General features: G+C 35.4%; 1 long non-coding RNA gene across 1 annotated transcript in view; it reads right to left on the reverse strand.

Annotated features, from left to right (window-relative positions):
- LOC129493300 (uncharacterized) overlaps positions 1-23,766 on the reverse strand; it is a 136,507-nt gene extending 112,741 nt beyond the window's left edge. Inside the window, exons 1-2 of the long non-coding RNA XR_008661108.1 lie at positions 23,724-23,766; positions 12,282-12,351 (exon numbers count right to left, since the gene is read on the reverse strand). This is a non-coding gene — a long non-coding RNA (uncharacterized lncRNA). The remainder of the gene's footprint in view (positions 1-12,281; positions 12,352-23,723) is intronic.
- Positions 23,767-26,552: the final 2,786 nt, after the last annotated feature.

The raw sequence follows: 26,552 nt of genomic DNA on the forward strand, positions 1-26,552 counted from the left end.
CAAGCTATCAGTGGATCTAACATCCTGGGGTCTGGAGGATGATGGCCCTCTTCTAACAGCTCCACTAGGCAACACCCAAGTGGAGACTCTGTATGGGGGCTCCAACCCCACATTTCCCTTCTGCACTTCACTAGCAGAGGTTCCCTATTAGGACTTCAGCCTTGCAGCAAACTTCTTCCTAGACATCTAGGCATTTCCATTCATCCTCTGAAATCTAGGGGGAGGTTCAAATCTCAATTCTTGACTTCTGTGTACCCAAAGGCCCAACACTCACTGTAAGCCACCAAGGCTTGGGGCTCGCACCCTCTTAAGCAATGGTCTGAGCTCCATGTTGGCTCCTTTTAGCCACAGCTGGGAGCTGAAGCAGCTGGGACACAGGGTACCATGTCCCAAGGCTGCATAGAGCAGGAGGGCCCTGGGCCTGGCCCATGAAACCATTTTTCCCTCTTAGGTTTCCAGGCCTGTGATGAGAGGGGCTGCCATGAAGGTCTCTGACATGCCCTAGAAACATTTTCCCCATTGTCTTGACTATTAACATTCGGCTCCTCGTTACTTATGCAAATTTCTGCAGCCAGTTTGAATTTCTCCCCCGAAAATGGGTTTTTCTTTTTCATTGCATTGTCAGGCTGCGAATTTTCCAAACTTGTATGCTCTGCTTCCTCTTGAACTCTTTGCCACTTAGAAATTTCTTCTGCCAGATTACCCTAAATCTTCTCCCTCAAGTTCAAAGTTCCACAGATCTGTAGAGTAAGGTAAAAATGCCACCAATCTCTTTGCTAAAGCATAGCAAGAGTCACCTTTATTCTAGTTCCCAACAAGTTCCTCATCTCCATCTGAGACCATCTCAGCCTGGACTTCGTTGTCCATAACACTACGAACATTTTGGTCAAAGCCATTCAACAGGTCTCTAGGAAGCTCCAAACTTTCCCACATCCTCCTGTCTTCTTCTGAGCCCTCCAAACTGTTTCAACCTCTGCCTGTTACACAGTTCCAAAGTCGCTTAGCAGTTACACAGTTCCAAAATCTTATAGCAGAATCCCACTCTCTATGGTACCAATTTACTGTATTTGTCCCTTCTCATGCTGCTATGAAGAAATACTCAAGATTGGGTAATTTATAAAGAAAAGAGGTTTAATTGACTCACAGTTTTGCATGGCTGGGGAGGCCTCAGGAATCTTACATTCATGGCAGAAGGCATCTTTTTACAGGATGGCAGGAAAATAAGTGCCAGCAGGGGAAATGCCAGTTGCTTATAAAACCAGAAGATCTTGTGAGAACTCTCACTATCATGAAAACAGCATGGGGGAAATCATCCCCGTGTTTCAATTACCTCCCCCGGGTCCCTCCCATGACACATGGGGATTATGGGGATTACAACTCAAGATGAGATTTGGGTACAGACACAGCCAAATGATATCAACTCCCTATTTAATAAATGGTGCTGGGACAGCTGGCTAGCTATAACATAAACAGAAAAGCACAGAATATTATAACACTGTAACTGTCATGTGTAAACTACTCTTATCCTAAGTAGAAAGACTAGATGATGAACTAATCAAAAAGAATAACTACAACTTTTCAAGACACAGACAGTACAGTAAGATATAAATAGAAACAATAAAAAAGTTAAAACATGGGAAGATGAATGTAAGACATAGAGTTTCTATTACTTTTCTTTTTGCCTGTTTGTTTGTTTATGCAAACAGTGTTAAGTAATTATTAGGTTAAAATAATGGGTTATAAAATAGTGTTATAAAATAGTTTTTTCAAGCCTCATGGTCACCTCAAACCAAAAAACATATCATGGACACACAAAAATAGAAAGAATGAAACTAAATCATGCCACTAGAGAAAATTACCTTCAATAAACAAATACAGGAAGGAAAGAAAGAAGGAAGAGAAGACCACAAAACAACCTGAAAACAAGTAACAAAATGGCAAAAGTAAGTTCTTATTAATATCAATGTTGAATGTAAATGGACTAAGCTCTTCAATCAAAAGACATAGACTGGCTGAATGAATGAAGAAAGAAGACCCATGACCTACGAGAAATATACTTCACCCATGAAGACACACATAGACTGCAAATAAAGAAATGAAACAAGATATTCTATGCCAATGGAAACTAAGAAAGAGCAGGAATAATTATATGAGACAAAATAGATTTCAAGACAAAAACTATAAGAAAAGACAAAGAAGGACACTATATAATGATTAAGAGGTCAATTCAGCAAGAAGATTTAAGAATTTTAAATATATATGCACCCAACACTGCAGCACACAGATATACAAAGTAAATATTACTAGAAAGATAGATAGGCCCCAGTGCAATCATAGCTGAAGACTTCAACACCCACTTGCGGCATTGGACAGATCTTCCAGACAGAAAATCAACAGAGAAACATTAGACTTAATCTGCACTATAGACCAAGTGGATCTAATAAATATTTGCATAACATTTCATCCAATAGCTGCAGAATACATATTCTTTTCCTCAGCAAATGGATCATTCTCAAAGATAGACCATATATTAGGTTCCAAAACAAGTCTCAAAACATCCAAAAATATTGAAATAATATCAAGCATCTTCTCTAAGCAAAATAAAATAAAACCAGAAATTAAAAACAGGAAGAATTTTGGAAACTTCTATACAAATACACAGAAACTAAGCAATATGATCTTAAATGACCAGTGGCTCTATGAAGAAATGAAGAAGGAGATTGAAAAATTTCTTGAAACAAATGAAAACACAACATATCAAAACCTATAGGATACAATAAAAGCAATACTAAGTGGGAAGTTTATAGCAATAAGTGCCTACATAAAAAAGGAGAAAAAACCTCAAATAAACAATCTAATAATGCATTTTAAAGCACCAGAAAAGCAAGAGCAAACCAAACACAAAAATTTGTAGAAGAAAAGAAATAATAAAAATTATAGCAGAAATAAATAAAATTGAAATGAAGAAAACAATACAAAATATCAATAAAACAAAAAGTGGGTTTTTGGAAAAGTTAAACAAAATTGACCATTAGCCAGACTAACACAAAGAAAGAAAGAAGATACAAATAAATAAAATCAGAAATGAAAAAAGAGACATTACAACTGATACTGCAGAAATTCAAAGGATCATTAGTGGCTACTGTAAGCAACTATATGCCAATAAATTGGAAAATCTAGAAAAAAATGGACAAATTCCCAGACACACACAATCTACCAAGACTAAACCAGGAAGAAATCCAAAATCTGAACAGAATAATAACAAGTGACGAGATCAAAGCTGTAATAAAAGTCTTCCAGCGGTCCTGGAATGGTGGCTCCTGCCTGTAATCCCAGCACTTTGGGAGGCTGAGGTGTGTGTGTAACTTGAGGTCAGAAGTTCGAGACCAGCCTGGCCAACATGGCGAAACCCCATCTCTACTAAAAATACAAAAGTAGCCAGGTGTGGTGGCATGTGCCTGTTGTCCCAGCTACTCCAGAGGCTGAGGCAAGAGAATTGCTTGAACCCAGGAGGCGGAGGTTGTAGTGAGCTGAGATCACACGACTGCACTCCAGGCCAGGTGATGGAGCAAGACTCTGTCTCAAAAAAAGAAAAACAAAAGTCTCCCAGTGGCCAGGCGCAGTGGCTCATGTCTGTAGGGAGGTGGGCACCTGTAATCCCAGCTACTGGGGAGGCTGAGGCACGAGAATTGCTTGAACCCAGGAGGCAGAGGTTGCAGTGAGCTGAGATCACACCACTGCACTCCAGCCTGGGTGACACAGCAAGACCCTGACTCAAAAAAAAAAAAAATTCTCCGAAAAGTCTCCCAGTAAAGAAAACCCCAGCATCTCGTGGTTTCACTACTGAACTCTACCAAACCTTTAAAGAAGAATTAATACCAATCCTACTCAAAATATTCTGAAATATTCAGGAGGAGAGAATATATCCAAGCTCATTCTATGAGGCCAGCATTACTTCAATACCAAAACCAGACAAAGACACATTTAAAAAAAAAAGTAAACCACAGGCCAACATCTCTGATGAATACTGATGCAAAAATCCTCAGCAAAATACTAGCAAACTGAACTCAACGATACATTAGAAAGATCATTCATCATGATCAAGTGGGATTTATTCCTGGGATGCAAGAATGAGTCACCATATGCAGATCAATCAATGTGACACATCATATCAACAGAATGAAGGATAAAAACCATATGATTATTTCAAGTGATGGTGAAAATAAATTTGATAAAATTTAACATCTCTTTATGATAAAAAAAGTGGGTATAGTCGGAACTTACCTTAACATAACAAAAGCCATATATGACACACCCACAGCTAGTATCATATTGAGTGGAAAAAACTGAAAGCCTCTTCTCTAAGACCTGGAACATGACAAGGATGTCCACTATCACCACTGTTATTCAACATAGTACTAGAAGTCCTAGCTAAAGCCATCAGACAAAAGAAAGGAATAAAGGGCATCCAAATTGGAAAAGAAGAATTAAAATTATTTGTGTTTGCAGATGATATATTATATATAGAAAAGCCTAAATACTCCACCAAAAAACAATGAGAATTGATAAACCAATTCAGTAAAGTTGCAGAATACAAAATCAACATACAAAAATCAGTAGCATTTTTATGTGCCAACAGTGAACAATATGAAAAAGAAATTTTAGAAAGTAATCCCATTTGTAATAGTCACAAATAAAATTAAATAGCTAGGAATTAATTTAACCAAAGAAGTAAAATATCTCTATAATGAAAACTATAAAACATTGTTGAAACAAACAGAAGAGGGAAAGAAAAATATTCCATATTCATGGATTAGAGGAATAAATATTGCTTAAATGTCTATACTACCCAAAGCAATCTACAGATTCAATTCAACGTCTATCAAAATACCAATTACATTCTTCACATAAATAGAAAAAACAATCCTAAAATTTATGTGGAACTGCAAAAGACCCAGAATAGCCTGAGCTATCATAAGCAAAAAGAACGAAACTGGAAGAATCATATTACCTGACTTCAAATTATTCTACAGAACCATAGTAACCAAAACATCACAGTACTGGCATAAAATCAGACACATAGACCAATGGAACAGAATAGAGAACCCAGAAATAAATCCACACACCTACAGTGAACTCATTTTTAACAAAGAGGCCAAAATATACAGTAGGGAAAAGACATTCTCTTCAATAAATGATGATGGGGAAACTGAATATCCATATGCAGGAGAATGAAACTAGACCCCCTATCTCTCATCATATAAAAATCAAATAAAAATAGATTAAAGATTTAAACCTAAGACCTCAAACTATGAAATGACTACAAGAAAACATTAGGGAAACTCTCCAGGACATTGTTGTGGACAAATATTTCTTGAGTAATACCCTACAAGCACAGGCAACCAAGCCAAAAATGGACAAATGGGAGCACAATGAGTTCAAAAGCTTCACCCAGTGAGGGAAATAATCAACAAAGTGAACAAACAACCCACAAATAGGAGAAAATATTTGCAAACTACTCATCTGACAAAAGATTAAAAAACAGAATGTATAAGAAGCTCAAACAACTCTACAGGAAAAAAAATCTAATAACCCAATAAAATAAGGGGCAAAAGATTTGAATAGGCATTTCTCAAAATAAGACATACAAATAGGAAACAGGCATATGAAAAGGCGCTCAACATCACTGATCGTCAGAGAAATGCAAACCAAACTACAATGAGATATCATCTCATGCTGGTTAAAATGGCTTATATCCAAGAGACAGGCAATAAGAAATGATGATGAAGATGTGGATAAAAGGGAATCTTCCCACACTGTTTTTGGAAATGTAAATTAATACAACCACTATGGAGAACAGTTTGGAGTTTCCTCAGAAAAACTAAAAATTGAGCTACCATTTGATTCAGTAATCCCACTGCTGGGTATATGTTGAAAAGAAAGGAAATCAGTATATCAAAGTGGTATCTGCATTCCCATGTTTCCTGCAGCACTGTTCACAATAGTCAAGATTTAGAAGCAACCTAAGTGTTCACCAACAAGTGAGTGAATAAAGAAAAGGTGGTGCTTATACACAACGGAGTACTATTCAGTCAAAAAAGAATGAGATCCAGCCATTTGCAACAACATGGATAGCAGTGGAGATCATTACGTTAAGTGAAATAAGCCAGGCAAAGAAAGATAAACATCACATGTTTTCATTTGTTTGTGGGATCTTAAAATCAAAACAATTGAATTCATGGAGATAGAGAGTAGAAGGATGGTTACCAGAGGCCAGAAAGGATAGTAAGGGGCTGGGTGGGTGGAGTGGGTATGGTTAATGGGCACAAAAAAATAGTTCAAAAATAAGACCTAATATTTAATAGCACAACCATGACTATAGTCAATAAAAACAGTACATGTTTAATAACTAAAAGATTGTAACTGAACTGTTTGTAACATAAAGGATAAATGCTTGAGGGGATGGATACTCCATTCTCCACGATATGATTATTTCACATTGCATGCCTCTATCAGAACATCTCATGCATCCCATAAATATACACATGTACTATGTACCCACAAAAATTAAAAATAAAAAAAAATTTCAAATAATCCTTGAAGAAAACCTAGGAAACACCATTCTGAACATCAGTCTTGGGAAATAATTTATGACTAAGTCTTCAAAAGTAATTGCAGCAAAAATGAAAGTTTACAAGTGAGACTTAATTAAACTAAGGGGCTTCTTCACAGCAAAAGAAACTATCAACAGCATAAATGGGCAACCTACAGAATGGGAGAAAACATTAATAAACCATACATCCAACAAAGGTCAAATATCCAGAATCTATAAGGAACTTAAAGAATTCAACAGGCAAAAACCAAATAACCACATTCAAAAGTGGGCAAAAGACATAAACAGACACATTTCAAAAGAAGACATCCAAGCAGCCAACATATTTTTTAAAAAAAGATTAAACACCACTAATCATCAGAGACATGCCAATCAAAACCACAATGAGGTACCATCTCACACTAGTCAGAAAGGCTATTATTAAAGAGACAAAAAATAACAGATGTTGGCAAGGATGCAGAGAAAAGAGAACACTTATACACCATTGAGGGGAATATAAGGTAGTTTAACTCCTACAGAAAACAGTATGGAGATTTCTCAAAGAACTGAAAATAGAACTGCCATTCAATCCACCAATCCCACCACTAGGTATTTATCCAAAGGAAAATAAATTGTTTTGTCAAGAAGACACCTGTGCTTATATGTTTATTGCAGCACTATTTACAATAGCAAAGTCATGGTGTCAACTTAAGTCTCCACAAATGGTTGACTGGATAAAGAAAATGTGCTACATATATCCCATGGAATACCACGCAACCAGAAAACAGAATAAAACCATGTCCTTCACAACAACACAGATGGAGCTGGAGGCCATTATCCTAAATAAAACAACTGAGAAACAGTAAGTATTGAAGCACCTTACAATCATATTTTGGGTAAAAATAAGACATACTCAAATGAGAATATACTGTATGATCCCAAACTATATAAAGAATACCTACAAATCAACACGAAAAAGGAAGACAATTCACTAGAAAAAATGACTAGAAGACTTGTGTAGGCAATTCATAAAAGAGGATACCCAAATGGTCATCAGAGAAATGCAAATTAAATGCATCAGAAGGGTAAAAATTAAAATGATAGAAAATACCAAATGTTGGCTTTGGTAAGGAGGAATTGGTATTCTCATATATAGACTGATGGGAGTATAAGTTGGTACAACTACTGTTCAGATGCATCTACCAAAGGTAATCTATGTATGTACAGCCTGCACCCTGCAACTTCATTCTGTGGTATATACACTCTAGACATATATATGTAGGGTCAACAAAAGATACAAACCAGAATGTGCATAACAGCACTATTTGTAATACCACCAATCTGGAAATGTTTATAATACCAAAATGTCCACCATCAAAAGCATAGATATATTAATTATAGTATTACATATAATGACATATCATACAACGAGAATGAATTAGTTACACCTACCCATAATATAAATGAATCTCAAAACATAGCATGAATAAAATAAGTAAGGCACTAAAGAGTACATATCATATAAATCTATTTACAAAAAGGCAAAAGGAGGTGAAACTAATCTACGGTATTAGAAGTCAGAATAAAATTCTCCTTGATGGCAGGGAAAGAGGGTTGGATAGTAACTTAAAGGGGCATAAGGGCACTTCTGGGTTTCGGGCAACGTTTTGATTTTTAATCTATATGCTAGTTCCATCTGTAAAAAATAAAACTTGTAAAGATTTATTAAAATGTACATTTATGAATTTTGCACATTTTCATTATTTTATCCTTCAATAAATAGTCTACATAAAAATACAAGGAGATAATTAAAAACTACAGTATTGGGAAGGAGGAAATTGATTCTAAAGGATTCTGAAGTCTTTTGATTTTAAAGAAGGTTATATTACCAACCAATATTATACTAAGTCAAGATTGCATGTTATATTTGCTAAAGCTGAACATCAAATCAATAACATTCAATCAAAAGATTACTAAGAAAACTTACACCACAACATGACCAGGGTCACACATCTCCTCTTGTGCCCCAAGTCAACGCAACTTTGAACATTTCTCCCATATTATTTCTTCCCTAGCAAAAACAACTTCATCCTCATATATATATCACAACATCACATTGTATTTGTAATTCAATTTTACTTGTCAATTACATTTAAATCAATCTAGGAAAAAATTTAAACTTTATCCCTATTTTTGTATGCCGATACCTGAGGATATGTCATGATCTTTGGGAATAAGATAATCATGTGGGAAAAGTGCTATTTTTTTTCACTATCAACAGAACTACAAAGTGGCTAATGAATGAGTGGGGTAGCATATACAGCATGCACACCCTGGACAAAGGGATGATTCACATCCAGAACAGAACAGGGTGGGACAACATGAAATTTCATCACACTACTCAGAATGGTATGCAAGGTCAAACTTATGAATTGTTTATTTCTGGGACTTCCCATTTAATATATCTAGACCACGGTGGACCACAGGTAACTGAAACCATGGAAAGCGGAAGTGTACATAAAAGGAGACTACTGTATTTCAGTTAAAATGACAATCCCTAAACCAGCATAGCACAGAACACAGGACCTTAACTAGCATTCTAAACTTTAAGTAAAATTTTAGAGGAAAAAAATATATGGTTACAAGAATGGGTCATCTCTACTATTATACTCATCACCATTGAAAGTTTCTTATAAGATGCTTTTATAATTTTCAGATTTGCAAAACAAGAGGTAAAACTTCTACAAATACAATTACATAAATTTTCCTACCATAGTGTCAGATATTAAGCTAGATATTTAATGTAATTCTCATATGTAAGTTAATTCTCTCAAAGACTGGAAATTAGGAATCATTATAATAGTCTTAAAGATACAGAAATTGAGGTTCAATGGATTTAAATTAGTTTCTCAAAGTCAAACATCTGGCAATTAGCAGACTGATGACTCAAACCCAAGGTCTGTTTGTATCCAATATCTTCACCTTTTTAAACTATATTACGTAACTCCCTGTAGTCCCTCAGCAAAGACATACACATGATTCATTTTAGAAATTAATACATCAGCGGCATGTTAGTGAAAGGAAGGCTGAAATATAGAGAGTGATGGAAGAAACAATCCTGTGTCCTTCAAATAACTGCCTAGGCATGCAGAAAGCTGGTCCCTGTAAGGAGTTAAATTATATAGCCTAGGTAAAGTAAATTAAAAGGGGCTGTATGAATCCACTGCACTTAGATTTGGAGAAAGATGCATTTATTATTCTGTACACCTTGGCATGTGTGATTGATGTCAATTTGAGGCTTTATAGAGTAAAAAGTGCTGACAAACAAGTGAATCACTTTATTAATGTGCTATAAAAGTATAAATGAGGCTTCAGAAACTGTGTTTGCCCTAGACTCAGCACATTGGAAAAGCTGGCAAAGGTAAACGCCTCCTCAGGATGATCCATTGCAACTCCTTCCCAGTTTTTCATATGCAATCTTTCCCTTAGATTTCTTAGAGTTATTAATTCTCTATATGCACAACTTCAAAATACTTGGTCTTACTCTGACCCATCTCAAAATACTTGGCTATCGCATTCATTTATCTAGTCCACAAACCTTCCACTAATCTGTTATCTAAAGTCTGCTCTCCTGAGAGAAGGACTCGTCAGGTGTCTTTCTCTGGATTCTAGTTTCTTCAAATATTTGAGAAATGTATACCTCCTAGGAGGAACAAATCAATGCTGTCACAGTGGGATTTATGAGCCTACACCACTCTCCAACACCATGCTCCTGTGAAGCTTCTTTGCAGCACTAGAAATTCATTCCTGGATGTCTTAGAGATTTTATTCTTTAAGAGATCTTTCTCAAAACACAAATATCTAAAATTATTATTAAATAAAATGTATCCGGGAAGAGCTAAGAAAAAGAGCAAAACTGTAGTAGGAGTTCTAGAAGGAATGCAAAGGCTACCTACACAATTTCCTAGGCTAACAACAAATGTCCTCCCTAAGCCTCTAAACTGCTTGTCAGTAAATTTGTCCAAATTTCTCAGGTTCCAGATCAGCCTTTCTTTTTTTTAAAACATAAACTTGTTCCTTCAGGCCAGGAGAAATTGTACCCATTAATAGGAACTGTTCCGGAGAGAGGTAGGAATACATTTAAGACACACATGGAAAAATAAACTGTAAAAACCCCATCCCACTATGCTATGTAGGACCTCAGGACATTATTATACAAATTAGAAAAAGGCTCCCTTTCTGGATGGAGGGCTCACGACTCAGCAAAAAAAGAAACAGCTGAATTTCAGCCCCCACCCCCATCCTTACTAGGAGCAATTGTACAGCATGCACAGAAACTGCCCAACCATATTTGAGTTTCTCTAGGACTACTGTCTCAGTTTGCAAAAGGTTGTTCACAGGCTCAGATTGTCCTTCTTCAAATTGTCTTAATTAAAAGAAAATTCTAATCTTTCAAGTTAAATTTTAGTGCAAATATCTGAAAAATTGACACTTGTTTGATATTTCTCCAAGATGTATCTTGAAATTCACTGAGGAAATTGATGTCTTTTGTCACTATATAAGCATTTTTGTTTCATCTGCCCTCTGCTATACACTTCGTACCCTTCATTCCAATACGCACACACATACACACAGACCTAGACACACCCATGTCCTTCACCAGCCACATCCATACCTATACACACAGACACACACAACCAGGCAAACACATACTCACTCATACACCTATACACGTTCACCCAACCACACCCAATCAAACAACCACATGCACCCAAAAACACACCACAAATACTCACACTGATACATACTCACACTCAGTCACACACACACACACACATGCTTTTCCATACAACCGTAAACACATATACACACACACACCTTACACACACACAGAAATGTACACTTATATAGCCGTACACAAATTCTTTCTCCAATCACTGATGCCTTCTGTTACTAACACTGCATAATCACATAGCAAACTCTTCATTGACCGTGTTTCCTGATTGAACATGTTTTCTGATTTCTCCAAGACTATCCTCATGTCTGAGATATATCTCACTTTAACACATCTCAAAATACTTGGCTAATTATCACATTCATTTATCTACCCCATAAACCTTCCACTAACCCATTATCCAAAGTCTGCATGGTATTCTGGTTTTTAAACTTCGTTTATGCATCAGCTTTTATTTGTTCAACCAAATAATTTAGAATGCCTTTGGAAATATTTGTAAATAGCAAATATTTCTGGCTCTGAAAATGTTCCAAAAATGAAACATTGACCAATCAATTTCACCTAAGCATTGACAAGCTTATATGTTTACAAATTGTATCCCTATTCAAAATAACATAGACACTGCTGAGGTTTAAAGGCAGCTTATTGATACTCTCTTCCCTGTCAGATACAAGCTACTCGAAAGCAAAAATGTTACACAGAGGAGATAAAAATATCAGGTTTATTATAGATTAAACTGGATTGGAATAGATGGCTTTGAAGAAAAAAAGATGTTCCTAAAACTCCCTTGTCCAGAATTAGATATTTAACCTTCAGTCACTATCAGCACTGGACAATGGAAGTCTTTTCCCCATATAACCAAGAGCACATCAGATCTCTCTACAGAGAGAAGAATCGCAAAGACGAAAGGGAAATAATATGCCAAGCATGCTCTGTTTCTTGTCCCAAACTCACCAATGAGGTTAGTCCTTTCTTCTCTCATGAGGAAAAGCAAGGAGCACAGAGGAGAAAGATGTCCTTCTACCTGGCAAGAGACATCAGAAGAACTGAATAAGTATTTACCCCAACACTTCTCAGCTTTTCTTTCATCTCTACCTTTCAGGCTCAACCAATATTTTAGGAATAACCAGGTATGAAGACATCCCCCTCCAGAGAGATCAGCAGTCTATCAGAATTATCTGCTCTCACCATTTGTTTTTTATCCCTGGACCACAATTTCAGCAGTATAAAGTTTTCTCCCAGAAGACACTAAAATATGCTAAAACCATATATTAACTAAATTAACCCCAGAACTACTTAGGAATTAATATGAAAAATTTATTCTCTATTCTTAGGCCAAATTATTTTTCAGTCTTGTCCAACATAGCTTATCGCTGTTTGCCAGTAAAATAAAAAGGCATCATAAAGATATTTTGGTAATAATACAATAAATTGAGATGTCTCAAATTTAAATATGAATCCTTTTGAAATCAAATTATCAAAACTCAAATACAAAGAGAACATTTCGAAACAAGAGAAAAGTGACTAACACAAGAGAACCTCCATAAGGTTGTTAGTGGATTTCTCAGCAGAACCTTGGCATTTCAAGAGAGAGTAGGATGATATATTCAAAGTACTGAAAGGAAAAAGTGCCAACTGAGCATATTATAACTGACAAAGCTGTCCTTGAGAAATGAAGGAGAGACAGAGATTTTCAAAGACAAACAAAGGCTGAAAGAGTTCATCACCACTAAGACTTGCCTTGCAAGGAATGCAAAAAGGGGTTCTCTTGAAGTTGAAATGAAAGAACACTAATTAATAACATGAAAACATATAAAAGTATAAAACTCACTAATAAATGTAAACACATAGTCAAATTCAGAGTACTCTAATACTGTAATGGTGATGCACAAAAGATTTTTAAAATCTAGTGTAAAAGTTGAAAGACAAAGTATTAACAATAATCACAGCTACAATAATTTGTTAATGGATGCACAATATAAAATGATGTAAATTTTGACAGCAATGACATAAAATGTGGGAAGAGGAGAAGTAAAAGTGTAGAGTTTTCATACACAGTTTAAGTTGTTATCAGCATGAAATAGACTGGTATAAGATTACATAAGCTTCATGGTAACCACAAAGACAAAACTTGTAGTAGATACACAAGGGATAAAGAAAACTCATCAAATGACAAAGGAAGACAACAAAAATGGAAGAAGAGGAACAGAAGAAGTAGAAACCGTTGAGAAAAAAAAATAAACAAAATTGTAATAAGAAGTTCTTACCTACCAATAATTATTTTAAATGTAAATGGATTAAATCTTTCACTCAAAAGGCACAGTGGCTGAATAGATTTAAAAAAAAAAAGACCAAATATATGCTGCCTACACTAGATTCACTTTAGCTTTAAGGACACACACAGGCTGAGAGTAAAGAGATGGAAAATGATTATATATCTATAAATGTATATATATATAATGATTATATATCTATTCTAATGTTGGATGACATACATTGGATATAAATTGGAACATATAAATATATGAAGCAAATATGAACATTGGAACATATAAACATATACATTGGAACATATAACTATATAAAGCAAATATTATATTGTATATATAACATTGGAGCATACAAATATATAAAGCATTGGAAATATAAATATGTAAATCAACACTGGACTATATAAAGCAAATATTAATGGAACTGAAGGGAGAAACTGGTAGCAATATACTGATAGCAGGAGACTTCAATACCCACTTTCAACAATGGATAGATCATCCAGACAGAAAATTAATATGGAAACATTGGATTTGAATAACTTATAAATCAAGTGGATCTAATAGACATATAGAACATTTCATCCAACAGCAACAGAATAAACATTCTTCTCAAGTGCACATGGAAAATTTTCCAAGATAGATCATATTTACATAATCATAAGCCACAAAACAAGTCTTAACAAACTTAAAAAGATTGAAATCATATCAAGTATCTTTTTGAACCCCAATGGTATGAAATCAATAATGGGAGGGAAAATTAAAATTCACAAAAATACATAAATTTTAAATCACATTCTTGAACAATTTGCATTAATATATACTAACAATCAACTATCTGAAAAAGTAATTAAGATGACTATTCCATTTACAATAGCTTCAAAAAGAATAAAATATTAGGAGTAAACTGAACCAGGGGTCCACTTTCAGTTCACTGAAAACTATAAAACACTGATGAAACAAATTTAAGAAGACACAAATAAATAGAAAGATTTCCTGTCTTCACAGGTTGGAAGAATAAATGTTGTTAAAATGGCCCTACTACCCAATGTGCTCTACTGATTCAATGTAATCCCTATCAATAGAAAAAAATCCTAACATTTATATGAGACCACAAAAGTCCCCAACAGCAAAAGCAATCGTGAGCAAAAAGAACAAAGCTAGAGGTATCACACTTTCTGATTTTTAAATATATTACAAAGCTATAGTAAAAAAAAACAGTAGGATACTGGCATAAAAATAGACATATACACCAATAAAACAGAATAGAGAGAACTGAAGTAAATCTATACATATATAGTCAACTGATCTTTGACAAAAATGCCAAGAACATACAATGGGGAAAGGATAGTGTCTTCAATAAATGGTGTTGGAAAACTGGATATCTACATGTGATAGATACTGAGTGATCTCCCTTACATATAGAGTCTAAAAGCAGAGAGTAGAATGGTGGTTGCCAGAGGCTGGTGGGTTGGGGGAACTGGGGAGATGTTGGTCAAAGGAGATAAAATTTCTGTTATACAAAATGAATACATCTGGAGATCTAATGTATCACATGGTGACTATAGTTAATAATACTGCATTGTATACTTAAAATGAGCTAAGAGAGTAGATCTTAAGTGTTCTCACCACAAAAAAAAGTTAATTATCTAAGATGACAAATATGTTCATTAGCTTGATTGTGGTAATCATTTCCCAATGTGTACACACATCAAAACACCATGTTTTGCACCTTAAAAATATACAGTTGTTATTTGTCAATTATGCCTCAATAACACTGGGAGAAATAAATCAGGGGCGAGGCCATAAGCAATGAACAGGAAATATCCCACTTGACTGGCATTAGAAGATAGTGTCACCTGACAATGGTTTAAAGTTGCCACTCTCACTTCCAAGCTGTAGTAATTTCTGATGCTAGACCCTCAAATTCTCCCTCTACCTGGGCCAAAGCAACTGGTAACTCTCCAGACAGTGGTTGATCTGTCAGCCTGGGCTCCAGAGTGAGGAAAATGTGGAGCAGAAATGCCAGCCAGGCCAAAATAAACACACAGTAACAACATGAAATACATATTTGTTATTACATTTTAATCCACTGAGATTTGAAAGTTAACATTATTGAAACACAACCTAGGTCATGCCGGTTGCGCAATCTCTCATTCTCCAATCATCTTCCTCCTCCTATGTTCCCTCATAAAAGGTGCTTCCAGGCATGCAGGCCTATCATCTTTATTACATTTTTCCCTCCTCCCCATGTCTCTCATCAATCACTAGATTCTATTGATAAATCTTCCAAAATGGTTCTAACAACACTGCGCTGTCTTTTTTATTTCCAAAGTAAATTTTGCCATTGTTCTCATCATCTATCACCAATAATGAAGCTATATTCATATCTGGTCTCTAATCCTCAATCACTTATTGTGCAGCCAACCTATCCACCTTACTTCAGCCCATTTAACATGCCTCGTATACAATGGACATTAAGTCATTCAACTACTTAGAACTTTCAGTGTTTTGTTACTGCTAACTAAAAATTCAAAATTTTTAGTTAGGGAATCAAGGCTTTCTATACCATATTCCCAAACTAACTTCTCAGCTATATTTTGTACTCAAATTTATATCTTTTATATATCAGAGAGCTTTTCAATGGAGGCTCTTAAGCTTTTGGAAGAATGTGAATATTGATCACAATCAGTTTTTTAAAAGACTCCACAAATTCAAAGCTCTATAAATGTGCCTACATATTACATGTGAAACTGATAGTATCCAACCATCCATAGAAAAGGCTTCAAAGCTGTGTCCTTTAAGACTCAGACAAAATAATAAGATGATTCTCCTTGTTAAATCATGACACAAAGCAGCTACAGCAAAACTCAAACTTAGGGAGTTAATGTTCTTCTATCTTGACATATCTCAACCTCACTGATTTTCTTCACAAGAACTGCCAGTATTTTAAAATATCTTCATTCTGTTTATCAGATTTTCTAGAACTATACACTGTTTAAAACAATGGCAACTCATTATCAGAGGTGGAGAACTCAGATCTTTCTCTCGTTAATCAGTCAACTCAATATGTATTTCATAAGCACACCACACATGCAAGGGACCATGTCTTTTCATATTTGTATCCAAAGCAAGTATCATCTTGCAAAGAATGACTGTATTAGTCTTTTCTCATGCTGCTGATAAAGACATACCTAAGATTAGGCAATTTACAAAGGAATTAGGCTTAATGGAGAACCCACAGCTACACATGACTGGAGAAGCCTCACAATCATGGCAGAAGGCAAAGAGGAGCAAGTCACATCTTATATGGACGGCAGCAAGCAAAAAGAGCTTGTGCACAGAAACTCCCATTTTTAAAACCATCAGATCTCATGAGACTCATTCACTGTCATGAGAACAGCACAGGGAAAATCTGCCCCCATAATTCAATCACTTCCCACTGGGTTCCTCCCATGACATGTAGGAATTGTGGGAGTTACAATTCAAGATGAGATTTGCTTGGGGACACAACCAAACCATATCAATGACCAATAAATAAATTCTGATAATTGCTAAGCTCTAGGGAACACAAGTTGAATTACTCATAGGCCCTACCCACAGAGACTCAAATATTTGGGAGAAACAGTAAAAACTACCCACAATGCAAGTCAAAATGGAAATACAAGCATTAAAAATGGAAATACAAGCATTATAAGAGCCTGGAACAAAAAATATGTATATATTCTAATTGTGAGAATCCAGGAAAGTTTAAAAGAGAATGTTGCATTTGGGCAATGCCTTCAATTTTTTTTTTTTTTTTTTTTTTTTTTTTACTACAAACAAATATAGAGAAAGCATTGCAGGTTGAGAGATCAATATAGGCATATAAGGAAATCTGGACTTATCTAACATTACTAGGAAATAGAAAATATGACAGAATACTAGGTCAGAATACACACAGTGGAGTAGTGGGAGAATTGGCTGAAGAGGTAACCTGAGGTGCTGGCATAAACTGCTTTGAATGCCAAACACTTTTGAATTTATTTTTTTAAGCAACTGAACACAGAGCATAGGATAGTAAAAATAGTCTAATATATTTTAGGAAGATAGTTCTGATGGCAATATCCATTATTGATAATATTTTGAAAGTTATCTCACGGGAGGCTAAATTTTCCTAATGATAATGTGTTCATTGTTCATTCTTTCAAGGGCGCCTGAATATTTTTCAGAACATTTTGCTCTCCTAGAATGTCTCTGGATGGTATTGTAAGGGTGAGCACTTAAGTGCATTTTAATCACATAGTCCTATGTTGCATGCAATTTGGTTCACTTTGTGTAAAATATTTTATGAGAGTTGGTAAGAGGCAGAGAATCCCACCTCTATTCAACAGGTCTGAATCATTTAAAATGATTAAGGACTAAGAAGTCATAAAATTGTTCCAGAGGATTATATAGTTCAAGGATGATAGTTACTGCTTTATCAACAGTTTTCCCATTAATCTGTTGTTCCAATGCTCAGCAATGTTCTCTCAAGGCCAAAACCATCTCTTTTGGGTTGGTGAATATAAGCGCCCTCCATTTTTGGCAGCTTTGATCTCCAGCTTCACTGTGATGAGCCCAGCTGTTCACAAAGCTATTTTCATGCTTGCCAGCTTAATATCCCACAGCACAGTAGTGCAGTGAAGTGAAGAAGGTTCCTTTCTGATTACAGGTATGCAACAAGAGTTAATTATTAGAAATGCTTTCTGATAATACTCAACTGAAATAATCTCAAATGATGAAATTTATGAGCAAAAGCTACATTTCTTTCAACGTATCTGCAGACAGAGAACAGAGAGTGGTAGCAGGGAAGAATAATTTCTTGTAGTTTCCTAGCGGTGGATATCATAAATCACAGGAAACATTAACTATCCTCTAGCTCCATGAGAATATGGGTCAGGACTCCACAAAGATACAATGAACCCAAAGCCTCAAACCTCGTCAGTTTTTTCCGCTTTTATGACTTCTCTAAAAGGTAAGTATAATGTCAAAAAGAATATACCATTTTATAAAAATCACATATGATCTGATTGAGAAAGCTGCATAAAACAATTCAAAATCTCTCAACCAATGTGACATTTAACTTAGCAGATATGGTAGGGAAGAGTAATTAATTGCGTAATCATTTGCAAAAGGACATGTACTTGGATGGAAGAATTTTTGGCAACATTTAAGTAAAAGACACATTAAAAATGGCTGTTCCAGTGCCTTTTCCTCTAAAGGAACAAGACTGCCATTTTAACACCACATTTCGTTATTATGATCACATCTAATTCTGCTCTTGTATATGTAAACAAAAGCATTTCTTAGCCTTACTATTTTTAGATTCATGGAAATTTCTTTAGAAAGGACATTTTCAAATAACTTTCAAAAGTTCACCATTATCATAAAGATATCATCTGACTATTAGGTACATAGTAGCCTTACCTGCTTCTGTTACTACCATAGACACACTTTGCCCAGTATGGATTTAATTGATTAAATTCTCAGTGATAGGGACAATGAAGTCCAGGCTGAGGTGCTCTCAGATGGAGATGAGGAACTTGTTGGGAATTGGAGCAAAGGTCTCCCTTGCTATGCTTTAGCAAAGAGACTGGTGGCATTTTGACCCTGCCATAGAGAACTGTGGAACTTTGAACTCAAGAAAGAAGATATAGGGTAATCTGGCCGAAGAAATTTCTAAGTGACAAAGCACAAAGCATTCAAGAGGAAGCAGAGCATAAACATTTGAAAAACTTGCAGCCTGATGATGCAATAGAAAAGAAAAACCCATTTTCTGGGGAGAAATTCAAGCTGGCTGCAGAAATTTGTATAACTAACAAGGAGCGAAATGTTAATCACCAAGACAATAAGGAAAATGTCTCCAGGGCGTGTCAGAGAGCTTCACAGCAGCCCCTCCCATCACAAGCCAGGAGGCCCAGGAGGGAAAATGGTTTTGTGGGCCAGACCCAGGGCCCCACTGCTCTATGCAGCCTCAGGACACAGTGCCCTGTGTTCCAAGTACTTCAACTCCAGCCATGGCTAAAAGAGGCCAAGGTACAGCTTGGACCATTGCTTCAGAGAGTGCAAGCCCAAAGCCTTGGCAGCTTTCATGTGGTCTTCTGTGGGTGCACAGAAGTTGAGAATTGAGGTTTGGGAACCTCTGCCTAGATTTCAGAGGATGTATGGAAATTCCTGGATGTCCAGGCAGATGTTTGCTGCAGCGGTGGAACCCTCATGGAGAACTTCTGCTACAGCAGTGCAGAAGGGAAATGTGCGGTTGGAGCCCCCACAAGAGTCCCCACTAGGGCACTACCTAGAGGGGCTGTGAGAAGAGAGTCATCATTCTCCAGACCCCACAATGGTACATCCATCAACAGCTTGCACCTTGCAACTGGAAAAGACACAGGCACTCAATGCCAGCCTGTGAAAACAGCCAGGAGTGGGGCTGTACCCTGCAAAGCCACAAGAACAGAGCTGCCCAAGGTTGTGGGAGCCTACCTCTTGCATCAATGTGACCTGGATGTGAGACATGGAATCAAAGGAAATAATTTTGGAACTTTAAGTTTTACGGACTGCCCTATTGGATTTCAAACTTGCATGGGGCTTGCAGCCCCTTTGTTTGGGCTACTTTCTCCCATTTGGAACAGCTGTATTTACCCAATGCCTGTATACCCATTGTATCTAGGAAGTAACTAACTTGCTTTTGATTTTACAGGCTCATACATGAAAGGTGCTTGTCTTTTCTCAGATGAGACTTTGGACTTGGACTTTTTGGTTAATGCTGAAATGAGTTAAGACTTTGGGGACTGTTGGAAGGGCATGATTGTGTTTTGAAATGTGAGGACATGAGATTTGGGAGGGGCCAGGGATGGAATGATATGGTTTGGTTCTGTGTCCCCACCCAAAATCTCACCTTGAATTGTAATGATTCCCATGTGTCAAGGGCAGGACCAGGTTCAGGTAATTGGATCTTGGGGGCAGTTTCCCTCCTGCTGCTCTCATGATAATGAGTAAGTCTCATGAGATCTTATGGTTTTATAAGTGTTTGGCATTTCCCCTGTTAGCTCTCATTCTCTCTTCTGCTGCCCTGTGTATAGGCACCTTCCACCATGATTGTATGTTTCCTGAGGACCCCCTAGTCATGCAAAACTGTAAGTCAATTAAACCTCTTTTCTCTAAAAATTACCCAGTCTTGGGTGTTTCTTCATAGCAGTGTAAGAATGAACTAATATATAACCAATATCAGATGTCTCTACCACCCAATTCTAAAAAATGTTTAAGGTACAAATAATGCCAATTTATAAAACAATTTTTGAGATAATAGAAAAATACAAAAAAACTCCCGACTTATTTTACAAGGCCACCATAAAGGAAATTATAAGAAAGGAAATCCTATGGCCAAGTTCATTTCTAAATGTAAACGCAAAATACATTTAACTTTTTTCTTTTTAAGACAGAGTCTCACACTGTCACTCAGGCTGGAGTGCAGTGGCATGAACATGGCTCATTGCAGCCTTGACCTCCTAGGCTCAAGCCGTCCTCCCACTTCAACCTCCCAAGTAGCTGGGACTAGGCACACACCACCATGCCTGGTTAATTTTTTAATTAATTAATTTTTTTTTTTTTTGGTAGAGATGGTGTTGCTCAAGCTGATCTCAAACTCCTGTGCTCAAGTAATCCTCCTTCCTCAGCCTCCTAAAGTGCTTGGATTAGAGGCATGAGCCACTGCACCAGGCAAAACATAAAAATTGTATCCAGAAATAAATGAAAAGATCAATGCCTGACTCTACCTGACATACTTTGTTGCTCTTTCAGGTCCACCCTGCAAAGAAGCTTCAAGGAGCCAATATCCTGAAGACATGCAATGCACAAGGGATGTTTTCCCCAGGTACTCGTACTATATATCTGTAGCCATGATGAATCTACAGTAGTCAGAACCTACATTCACTGCAAAGCCTTTAGAGATCCCCATATAAACCAAACAAATATTCTCTGCCTATCAAATTGCAATCTAAAATTTCCCAAGAATTTCCAGATATTCAGAACAAAACTCAAAAGCCTAGTGGGGGTTGAAGGGGTGAGAACTGCTAAACCTAAATTACAATAAAATTAGTATCATAATCACTTAAATAGACATAGTAGAGAAAAACAGAAAAAAACTTTAAATAAATATAATTAACATCCTCAGAGAAAGACTTTCTTATCCATTATAAAAGAAATATGCTTCTCTGAAATAAATTGTTTTGGGGCTTAGAGATTAAACATAATATATGTGTATATATAACATATATAATTTTAATACATATTTCATATATATTCAGAGTTTATATTTCTAAAATATTAAATGTATGTAGATGCACACACATACATATATGTTCATAATAAATGCTGAAATTTTAAAATGCACACAAAATAACAAGCTGGAAATAAAAAGAGACCCAGATAACATATGAATTAGTGAGACAGAAGATTAAACAACATGATTATCAAAAAAGAAGTGCAAAATGGCAAGGAAATAGAAAATATGTACAAAAGTTGACTGGCATAGATACATACAAATATGCTTATTGTGTCACTGTTTTTATAGTGAAAAATTGAAACTATTCTAGATGTTATTTACTTATTGAATTCTTAAATAATTTATGGTGCATCCATATTTATTATCTATCACATGTAACATATTAAAATATGGTACATCCATATTTATTAACTATTACATATATAATAACAACAGTTGCGTTCCATTGTAACAATTTTAAGCAGTGGCTTAAACAAATGGCTAGAATTACATCAAATTGAGGCAGGATAGGTAGTCGAGGAAGTGACCATGTTCTTGGGATGCAGCAACCATCATGACCATACAGTCAACACAACAAGCCTCAACATGTGCATTGTAATTGAGTATTCAAGCAAAGCTATCTTCAGTAGATTTTCCCTGTAGAGAGCATGCGCACTTTGATTTTACCTGTCCTCAAATTGACCCTTTACTCATTTTAATAGTAAAAAACACACTCCTGGATGCTAATGAGACATGCAACGTATGAACAAACATGTACAGCTACTGCACATGTGCAACCAGAAGACCACCCAGAATATGCTTACTAGTAACACTTCTTTCCACTTCCTTGTGAATAATCATGTAAGACTCCCATAAAAGGAGTCGCCCAGGTGCCAGTATTTGCTGTCTCATCCTTACAAACAGCACGCCCTGAATCCTCTCTCTCAGGGTGTAGTGTATATTCTGCACCTAACTTTCAAATATTCTTTTTATTTTGCAATAAATTACTCTATGCTGTATCTCCTTTGCTGTGTGTCTCTTGTTTAAATTCTCTTAAACCAAAGAAGACAAAAACGGAGGTATCACATCAGCTGTCAACAAAATGGCTATGTATGCAAAGGACACATAAACCTGTTGATTTTGTTTGTTTCATGTGGGCACATTGCTGCTTTCAATAAAATTGGGATTCTCTTAGAAAGAAGAGATTACTGGATATTAAGTAGGCTTCTAACAGTCACTACAGACTGTAAAAAGAATAAGTTATTTGAAATAATATGATATACCACTGTCACAGAAATATACACATAATATCATTCTATGTAAAATGAAAAAATCAAACTATATTTTTTATTTCAGGTGAGTTTCTGTATATGTAGTCATGAAAATGAAAACACAAATGTATTTGCATTACATTGAGATTTGGAAAAAAAATAACCAGAGGAAAAAAAATAAAAGAACACTCTGTAAACTATCAAAAGTTGATCATATCTGAGTGAAAAGAACATGAATTGTTTTTAATTTTTCCTTGTGCTTTTGTGTATTTCTTCCTTTTTTATACATTATACATGTTTATTTTGGTAATCAGGATAAATGCAGCAAATGAAGATTTATAAAACATAGCATCAGCTAAGTAAAGTTGTAGATATCTTCGAAAGGCAGGCAGAATAATTTCAGAGAACAAAATACTCTGGTGGAAAATCTGATTACTTCTTTCAGGATTTTTCCATTCTTTTTTTTTGCCTTTGGGTTTATTTGTTTTTTGTTTTATTGATTTGCAACATCAAAACTATTTCATAACCAGGTATGATTGAAAGTACTTATGAATGGGAAATACAAACTTAAAGATACCTGTTTACTTCCTGTTTTGTTTAATGAATTTACATTAATTGTCAGTGTGCCAGCTTGAGTATCACCCAGGCATAGGAAGACAGCATTCTTTTCTGGAAAAAGCCAACATATTACCTAAAGTGAATATCTGAATATTTTTTACAGCTGTTTTAAATTAATACTTAAAATCACAGATGCTAGTCTGAACTTTTACCATGTGGGTCTCCCTCTCTCTCTCTCTCTCTCTCTCACAATATCAATCACTCTCTCTCTCCATATAATTTTAATTACCAAAGAAGCAGAGGCAGGGTCCTGGGGTAGAAGATGAAATTTAATCAATCCATTTCCTCCCAAGGCTCACCTTCTAAAATGTATCATTTTTTCCTTGGCCCTTTCATTTCCAGTGCTGCTAGTTTGCTCTTCAGCTTATTGATAACCCATTCCTCAATAAATCATAGACGAGAAAGTATATGAACTGAGGCCATGGGGAGTATATCAAACATGTGGTGCTCTGGAGCTGCCATCGAATTCTTACCAGCTCCTTCAGGTGATTTACCTCAAAGCAGTGAATTTAAAAGAATTTGATCTGTGATCATGCCAATTTATGTTTATCTCACTGGACTGCTATGAAAAAATAGCTGAAATGTTTACATTGAAATAATTTTGTAATATTAAAGAGCATGAGGCAAAAAGAAAAATTCCTTTTTTTCTAATACTAGTATTTGACTGCAAGATGCAGAAGTCAAACCATACTTCTAGAATATGCAAAAGTTACTAGATAATATTTGTAATTCTCTTAGGCTATGTCACATTTTTGAAGCATTTCCTAGTTTCTGGGTTATCAACTTTCACAATCTAAATGACCATCAGTTGAAATATATATTATTGATTCAGGAAAATTACTTCACTTCCAGTGAGAAAGAACTCCTTCTTTCTGTTAACTAGGACCTTGCATAAAACGTTAACTCTCAAAGGAGGCATCCAACTTCAAGCAGCAAGTTGTAGGATCAAGAATATTGGTAAAGGATACGAGTGAAGTAGCTAAAAATTTAGTCCACCAATTTTTCTGACATCCATTCTTTAGAAGGCAACAATGAAGTATTTTTCAACATTTCTTTGAAGAAGGAGTTTCCATGGTCATGAACTTAAAAGAAAGCATACACATGTCTGCCACACTTGACACCTCAAGGAGGCCAAAAGCAATAAAATAAAGATTTTTATATTGTTCTAGATATGCTACGATAATCCGTCCCTCTCTCTTTTTTCATTCTTATTGGAGAGCCAATAAACTCTCATTTTACCGAATTACAAGAGCTAATTAATCACATAATGCACTACATGAGGGCTTTCTGAAAATACAAGTAATATAAGCTTTAATTAGTTTGTCCTAAAACTATCCATATTATAAAGTGAAATTATGTGACCCAAGTGTGGTTCCCTCCATTGAAAGAAAAAGAATTGCCTGTTGCAAAAGTCAGGAAGCATCACCTTCAGATAGGGCATAAGGATCTTTTTTTTCTTAAGTCATATATGTTGAGTCTTGGTGTTTAGAGTAACATATCTCTCAGACAGGGCCATTCTGTAAAGAATAAAAATCAAGTAAGCAAAGTTGTCATTCTGGCCTCCAGCCAAACATTCCATCTTGTGTCCTTTCCTCTAATTGTGTGTTGATATTCACTTTCTCCTCTCTTCAACAAAAGCTGATCCTAAAGTCAGATAATATGTCAGGGTACCATTGAAGTCTCAGAATGAACTTAATTCCATAGTTAAATTCTTCCAGTTGCATTTGCATTTTAATTATTATCTGTAAATTTTTTCCAAATATAGCTATGAATTTTAAGCATTAATTTTATTCAACAGTAACTCTACACAGCCAACACTTCCTGAATCGAGGTAAGGAAGAAGAATGTCAGAGAAAAAGAGACATGAATTTTAGATACTATACATTATTGATATACTGTTTATCCCAAAATAAATTACACATATTTTTGATATTTCACTTTCTTCTCAATGAAATAGGATAGTTCTTTCACAGAATTTTGTAATAAATGATCAATATGTTAGAAAATTTAGGAACTGCAGAAAATGTTGTATTCCTCCCATGTTAATGTTTTCTTTTGTATCCCTCCATGTCAATCTTTCCTTCCATTTTATTACATTTCTCCTCTCTAGCTAAGGATCTGCTTTCCACTCTTATAATTATTTTTATTTACTTTTTATTGATACATAATAAATGTACATATTTTGGGGGCACATGTAATAATTTGATATACTCACATAATGTGAAAAGATCAAATCAGTGTATTGGGATACCTATCACCTTAAAATTTATTTTTTCTTCATGCTGGAAATATTTGCATTATTCTCTTCTAGCTATTTTGAAAAGTTCAATAGCTTAATGCTAAGTATGGTCACTTTATTGATTTATTGAACAATCATATGGGTACAAATATACAGTTAGAAGAATTAAGTTTGGGTTAATATCTAATTAGTTATGGGTTACAAATATACAAATAATGGGTACAAATATAAAGTTAGAAGAATTAAGTTTTCTTTAATAAATGAAGTGTTAAACTTTTGCACCCAAATTGCAGACAGTACTCCTACACAAAGAAAAATAAGAGAACTAAACTGCACTGAGGAAAAACACACCTACATTATTACAACATCTTTCACGATTCTTTTAAATATAATTCTTCATTAACTCAGTGCCTAGAGAGCATATTTTTGTTCTTCTCTGCTTTTACAGGTACTCTGTCAAATCTCTGAATTCTTTTTCTCTTATTAAAAATGTTAAAGGAAAATGTCATGTAGAAAATAACATGCTCATAAAAGCAAATGTTAACATTA

Source organism: Symphalangus syndactylus, chromosome 11, assembly GCF_028878055.3.
Source record: "Symphalangus syndactylus isolate Jambi chromosome 11, NHGRI_mSymSyn1-v2.1_pri, whole genome shotgun sequence".
Classification (NCBI taxonomy): Eukaryota; Metazoa; Chordata; class Mammalia; order Primates; family Hylobatidae; genus Symphalangus; species Symphalangus syndactylus.